Here is a 7233-nt window from a genome sequence, read left to right on the forward strand (position 1 = left end):
GCCCGAGGCCCGCGTGGGCCCGCACGGCTGGGCGGAGGGCCGAGGGCCGCGGGCAGAGACCGAGCCGCCGTCGCCGCCGCCTTCGCGTGGGCCCGGCGGCTAAGTACGCGCGCTGGTCTCCTTTTTATTGAATGAAAGGTGTTGCTTTTATCGCCGTGATGTGAGGTGATAAATCCCGATGCTGGAATTTGCTCCCCGAAAACCTCTTCGGAGAAAATGCAGAAGGGGAGAAACCCGGTAGTCCCAGTGATTTCCGAGGCTCGGCAAGCTGGGGAAGGAAATGGATAGTTTGGGATCTTTGGGATGTGCTGAAAGGCTGTGCGTGGAGAGCCATCGACCAAGCCCGTGTCGGGTCCGGAACCTGCGTCCGCTGTCCCCGCTGGGCGTGTCCGTGTCGCGGCGGTGTCTGTGCCCGCTCTCACTCGAGCTGTGCACGGCGCGAGATGGACGGCGCGTTCGCCGCCCCACCACTGCTGCGCCGCTCGTGCGGACTTGGCCCTAATACACTCATCGAAATGAAAGTCCGGTGTTCTGTGTTTCGTGCTTTGGGGATGATGCTGGTGTGGGTTGATCTAGCTTAAGACAACGTAACCATTTTTTTTCAATACTGAAGAATGAAGCCAGCTGTATTAAAAAAAAATGTTGGTGGGGGCTGTAACTTGCATAGAGAAACTTCATCCCTAAGTCTGTCTTTTACACAATTTAGGTGATTTACGACGATGTCGCTGGTTGGATACCACTTAGAATGAAACCTTTCTGAAATATTGTTCATTTAGTAATACAATTGCACGTATTTCATGTGTCCTTACAGTTTAATATGGCCCCCAAAGAAGAGGAGGAGGGAAGGGTTAGATCCCCATTTTCTGGATGGCACTTCTGCCACAGATTTTGTGCCAGTTTTATTTGCCAACTTGAAATTGGGCTCTGATTGTAGAATTGATTTGTTCTTTTTTATTCCAAAAGTTATCTTCACAGGCCAGTTGCCTGCTGGTAATGTACTCTTATCTGCCTATACTGACAAAAAGAGAAACCCATATTTTGGTTTATCTTGACTGCCGGTATAGGCAGTTCATATAGGCAGTTCAAACTCTTCTTAATGGCTTCCCTAGTAAAAAGTTATAAGCCATATTTGTTTCAGATGATTTGCAAAATTTTGTGGGATATATTGGTCAGGTGCATGTTGTCATTTTATTTTTTTATTATGTAACACTCAACAGGTTGCTTTACCTTTCTTCTCTTACCTGGACTGTTTTTTATGGCCCGTAAAACTATAAACAGCTCAGAATGGTTTGCACAGTGCCCTAGCCATGATTTGTGAGGCAGAGATGATGTCTTGACTCATCTAATTAATTTCTTGAACTTTTCACACAATTTACAATTTGAGATTTAGTGTGTTTTTTGACAAGTATGCATCGTATGAATATCAGTTTTACAGTAATTTTAAATGAAATAGCCACATTGTTGTTCTTTCCATTTCTAGAAGCAGTAAATTTGAACTAGGTAATATTTATTTGGGAATATTAGTTGGGACAGCTGGGATTTAGAAACGGAAGACACTAGTGATAATTCTTAGGGAGAACCTGTGGCAGGATGGAAAGCCCTGAACCTGGGATTGGGGAGATAGGGGTTTTAGTCTTCACTGCCACTTAGTACCTTCTGTGCTAGGGCAAGTCACTCAACTTTTCTGAACCTCAGCTACTGCAGATAGTGAATGTTTTTATTTTTATTTTTTACCCTGATTATAAAAATAATAGTTGCTTTAGAAAAATTGGAAGGTACAGAAAAGACCACACTCACACATACACACCCCCACCTCCACTTCCATTGGGCAACCAGCAACAAACTCCTGTTAACAGTTTGCTTTCTTTATTCTAGTCTTTTTTTCTCCTACGTATTTTAATGTAACTGAGATGATATTGTGCATAACAATTTTTATCTTGCTTAGCTTAAGTATCTTCACCTTATTACGTTCTGAATGAAAAAATTTGAAGACTGCACTTTCCTTGACTGACAGTTAAATTTTTCCAAAATTTTACTTTTATAAACAGGGCAGAGATTAATGCTTTTGGGCATACATTTTTGTTCTCAGTTTGTACTGTTTTATCTAGGATAGAGTTCAACAAGTAGGGTAGCAAATACCGTGAAAACTTAAATCTCCCAATATTAGATAAGTTTTCATTAGATCATTTGATCCTAATTGAAAGTGGCCTGCCAGTTGCTATGTAAAAAAGGAACAGAGTTGCTATGGAAGACTATCCTGAATTACAGTTATCATTTAAAATTTTTGATTTACAGTAATGGTATTAAACTAGGGACAATTTGCAAGTCCAGATCCTGATTAAACATAAGCATCTTTAGAATTATCTGCCCAAACCATTCTGTAAAAGAGTGTATCATCTATTGAGGCAGAAAATCTTAGGCCTACATTAGATGGCTTGTCCATGTTTATATATTGTTTTGAAAATCAGAATAAAAATGAAGCTTGTTAATTACTAAGAACAGGTATGATCTTTTAAAGAAATTGATTTTATGTGTAGATGAATATCTTAATGATTCATCCACAATAGGATGGTGAAGACAAACCCCAGTCCCAAATGGAGGCTTCTTTCTTTGCATAAAAAGAAATACTCATGGATTATGAGATGTGCCTTTTCCCCCATATTTTAACATCTCTGAGTTTATCCTCAGAGTTGATCGTATTTTAATAATTGCTAACAGCCAGGTGGCAGTTGTAATGTACTTGACATTGCCTGCAAATGTACATACTTGGTTGTTTCTCCTAGTGGCATACCGGACAAGTGCAGCCTCTCAGTGTCCAATCAGCAAATCAATTTAACAACCATTTGAAGAAGAAATATCAGTCCTGGTTGTTGTCTGAGAGCCTTCCTTTGACACCTGGTGAGGTGAGGCAAGTGCTACTATCAAAACTTGCTGGATGAGAGTCAATGGCTTGGAAGAAAATACTAGGGACAGAAGGGGAGCACTTCTGCTTGTCACTTCCTCGTGGCACAGAGTATAATGATGTATGAGAAAACATGGATATTGACAACTCGAGTTGAAAAGTGATTGATAAGAGTTGAACTCTGAGTGTGAAGAAGTTTTAGAATATATTAAGTTTATGCTGGTTGTATTTTCATTTTTATGTTTACATGAGAGCTATATATGATAAAATTCTGTCTGAAGGTCTGTTTTTATGAAGTAAACATTTCAAAACACTTAAGTCATAGCTTAATTGCCAGCATTATTCTGTTTGTTTGAGTACTATACAAAAATTATGCATCTTGCAATGGCTACCATTATAAATTCAATGAAATGGTACGATGTTGATTCTATTTTTTAAGCTGCTGACTTTAAACAAACAGTAATTATACAGTGTTGAACTTGATGTTATTAGCTTTACATAGAGAACCTCTTTCAACCCTGTTTTGGGCTCAGAAGAGCTCTTTAATTTAATTGTACTACAAGTTTTTACAGAAATGTATAACTCCTTGAATTGGAATGATCTGTTTTTGGAAAAAAAAATAAAAGTAAGTGGCAGATTTTTCTTAAAAATGGCACTAGCCAAACAAGATTTCCTGATACTTTCTTTTTTTTTATATCTTAAACTAGCACTATGGGTAATGGGAGTGGAGCACTAGAATGAAAAAGATTCTGTCAAATTCAAATCTCTGAAGCCTGAGGAAGTAGAGGACTGAGAACATGGACTTCATACACTGGCATGATGATCAGTGCCTTTTTTTTTTTTTTCTTTCATACCTTATTGACTTAGCTTCCTCCTCTGAAAATACAAAGCTAAGGAGTAAGTTTTTTTTTAAAATCAATTTCTAAGGCTGAGGCGTAAATTAATTATTTTTAGAATGAAAATAAATGATTTTCTTTTAGATTTTAAGCTGCAGTTATCACAGTAGTTATTGGTATTTTAATTCCCTGCCTTTGGGATATAAGATGGTGAACATACTTGACCTTTGATAGGCTGAGTTTCCATATCTTTGATAATTTTTATTGACATTTTAAATGTTTATTTACTGACTTTTTCCTCCTTAAAATGAAGATTTTTATATGCTCATAGTAAGAAGAAAAAAAGCCTAACAATATAGAAATGTATAAGAAAGATGAAGGAAGAAAACCCAAATTTTGCACTCAGAAAAACCTGGTTAGCATTTTAAATGCTGAAGAGTTGGCCATGTTGGGAAGGGTACTGTGGTTTATTTTAGATTAAGATGATGAGGGATTTGCCACTACTAGAAGAGACCAGGGAAGAAGAGAAATAATCATACTAAGTTATCCTGAAATAAGACATTTAAAATATACATGAAATACTGTTAATTTAGCTTTGAACATTTCTGTTGGATTGTTCTTAGTTTAATTATATAATTTTTAATTCATAAAAATATACCTCTGTTGTTCCTTCTGAAGTTTGTGTGACACAGTTGGAAAATACCTTTGCTTTAATGAAGTGAAACTGAGAACAAAAAACCCTGACTTCTTGGCATTACTATCAAAAGAGAGAAAATAGATTAAAACTCAGAATTACTAGAGCTCTAATAGTTTAGAATCTTTGTTTCCGTTAGAAAAAACTCCCACCCAATAATGTCCTTTCCGTTTGCTTGTTGTAACACCTTCAAAGAAATTGTAGTTGTTATATCTTCTTCCCCCCACCCCGGTTTTTGTGTGTGTGTGTGTGTGTGTGAATTTATTTGGTATTTTTAGCTCCCACCAATAAGTGAGAACATGTGGTATTTCTTTTTCTCTGCCTGACTCGTTTCACTTAATATTATTATCTCAAGGTCCATCCATGTTGTTGCAAATGGCAGTATTTCATTCGTTTTTATAGCTGAGTAGTATTCCATTGTGTAGATATACCACATTTTCCGTATCCACTCATCCGATGATGGACATTTGGGCTGATTCCAGCTCTTGGCTATTGTGAAGAGTGCTGCAATGAACATTGGGAAACAAGTATACCTTCGACTTGATGATTTCCATTCCTTTGGATATATTCCCAGCAGTGAAATAGCTGGGTCATATGGTAGATCAATCTGCAACTGTTTGAGGAACCTCCAAACCATTTTCCATAGGGGTTGCACCATTATGCATTCCCACCAACAATGTAAGAGAGTTCCTTTTTCTCCGCAACCACACCAGCATTTATCTTTCAGCATCTTTTGGATTTTGGCCATCCTAACTGGGGTGAGATGGTATCTCAGTGTGGTTTTGATTTGCATTTCCCGGATGCTGAGTGATGTTGAGCATTTTTTCATATGACTGTTGGCCATTTGCATATCTTCTTTAGAGAAATGCCTACTTAGCTCTTTTGCCCATTTTTTAATTGGGTTGCTTGTTTTTTTCTTGTAAAGTTGTTTGAGTTCTTTATATATTCTGGATATTAGTCCTTTGTCAGACATGTATTTTGCAAATATTTTCTCCCACTCTGTTGGCTGTCTTTTAGCTCTGTTAATTGTTTCTTTTGCTGTGCAGAAACTTTTCAGTTTGATATAGTCCCATTTGTTTATTTTTCCTTTGGTTGCCCATGCTTTTGGGGTCATATTCATGAAGTCTGTGCCCAGCCCTATTTGCTGAAGGGTTTCTCCTATATTTTCTTTAATAAGTTTTATTGTTTCAGGGTGTATATTTAAATCCTTAATCCATTTTGAGTTGATTTTAGTAAATGGTGAGAGATGTGGGTCTAGTTTCAATCTCCTGCAAATGGATAACCAGTTATCCCAGCACCCTTTGCTGAAGAGGGAGTCCCGACCCCAGTGAATAGACTTAATGCCTTTGTCGAAGATCAAATGGCAGTAAGTGCGTGGGTTGATTTCAGGGTGCTCTATTCTATTCCATTGATCAGAGTCTCTGTTATTATACCAATACCATGCTGTTTTGGTTATTATAGCTTTGTAGTATAGTTTAAAGTCAGGTAGAGTAATACCTCCAGCTTTATTTTTTTTGCTCAGCGTTGCTTTGGCTATTCGTGGTCTTTTGTTATTCCAGATAAATGACTGTATAGTTCTTTCCATGTCAGAGAAAAATGTCATAGGAATTTTAATGGGGATTGCATTAAATTTGTAGATAACTTTGGGTAGTATAGTCATTTTCACTATATTGATTCTTCCAATCCAGGAGCATGGGATGTCTTTCCATCTTCTTGTATCCTCTCTAATTTCTCTCAGGAGTGGTTTATACTTCTCATTATAGAGATTTTTCACATCCTTAGTTAGTTCAATTCCTAAGTATTTTATTTTTTTGGTGGCTATTGTGAATGGGCAGGCTTTCTTGATTTCTCTTTCTGCTTGTTCACTATTGGTGAAAAGAAATGCTACTGATTTTTGTGTGTTGATTTTGTATCCTGCTACTGTGCTGAACTCTTTTATCACCTCTAAGAGTTTTTTAATAGATGATTTGGGCTGTTCGATATATAGGATCATATCGTCTGCAAACAGGGACAGTTTGACTTCCTCCTTTCCAATCTGAATGCCCTTTATTTCCTTCTCTTCTCTGATTGCTCTGGCTAATACTTCCAAAACTATGTTGAATAGGAGTGGTGAGAGTGGGCATCCTTGTCTGGTTCCTGTTCTTAAAGGAAAAGCTTTCAGTTTTTCCCCATTCAGGATGATATTGGCCGTGGGTTTATTGTATATGGCTTTAATTATGTTGAGATATTTTCCGTCTATACCTAATTTATAAAGGGTCTTTGTCATGAATGAGTGTTGGATTTTATCAAATGCTTTTTCGGCGTCAATAGAGATGATCATATGGTCCTTGTGTTTGGTTTTATTAATATGGTGGATCACATTTATTGATTTGCATATGTTGAACCAACCTTGCTTCCCTGGGATGAATCCCACTTGATCGTGATGAATGATCTTGCATATGTGTTGTTGTATTCTGTTTGCTAATATTTTATTGAGGATTTTTGCATCTATATTCATCAAGGATATCAGCCTGTAGTTTTCTTTCTTGGTTATATCTTTACCTGGTTTTGGTATCAGGATGATGTTTGCTTCATAGAATGAGTCTGGAAGCTTTGCTTCTGTTTCAATCTTTTGGAATAGTTTGTATAGAATCGGTGTCAATTCTTCTTTGAATGTTTGGTAAAATTCTGCTGTGAATCCATCTGGTCCTGGGCTTTTCTTTGTTGGGAGCTTTCTGATAACAGCTTCAATCTCCTTTATAGTTATTGGTCTGTTCAGATTTTCTATATCTTCTTGGTTTGGTTTTGGAAGCTTGTGTGTG

General features: G+C 37.4%; 1 protein-coding gene across 2 annotated transcripts in view; it reads left to right on the plus strand.

Annotated features, from left to right (window-relative positions):
* Positions 1-7233, plus strand: part of APPL1 (adaptor protein, phosphotyrosine interaction, PH domain and leucine zipper containing 1) — a 46348-nt gene that overhangs the window by 669 nt on the left and 38446 nt on the right. The window lies entirely within an intron of this gene.

This window comes from Galeopterus variegatus, unplaced genomic scaffold (assembly GCF_000696425.1).
Source record: "Galeopterus variegatus unplaced genomic scaffold, G_variegatus-3.0.2 Scaffold2303, whole genome shotgun sequence".
Taxonomy (NCBI): domain Eukaryota; kingdom Metazoa; phylum Chordata; class Mammalia; order Dermoptera; family Cynocephalidae; genus Galeopterus; species Galeopterus variegatus.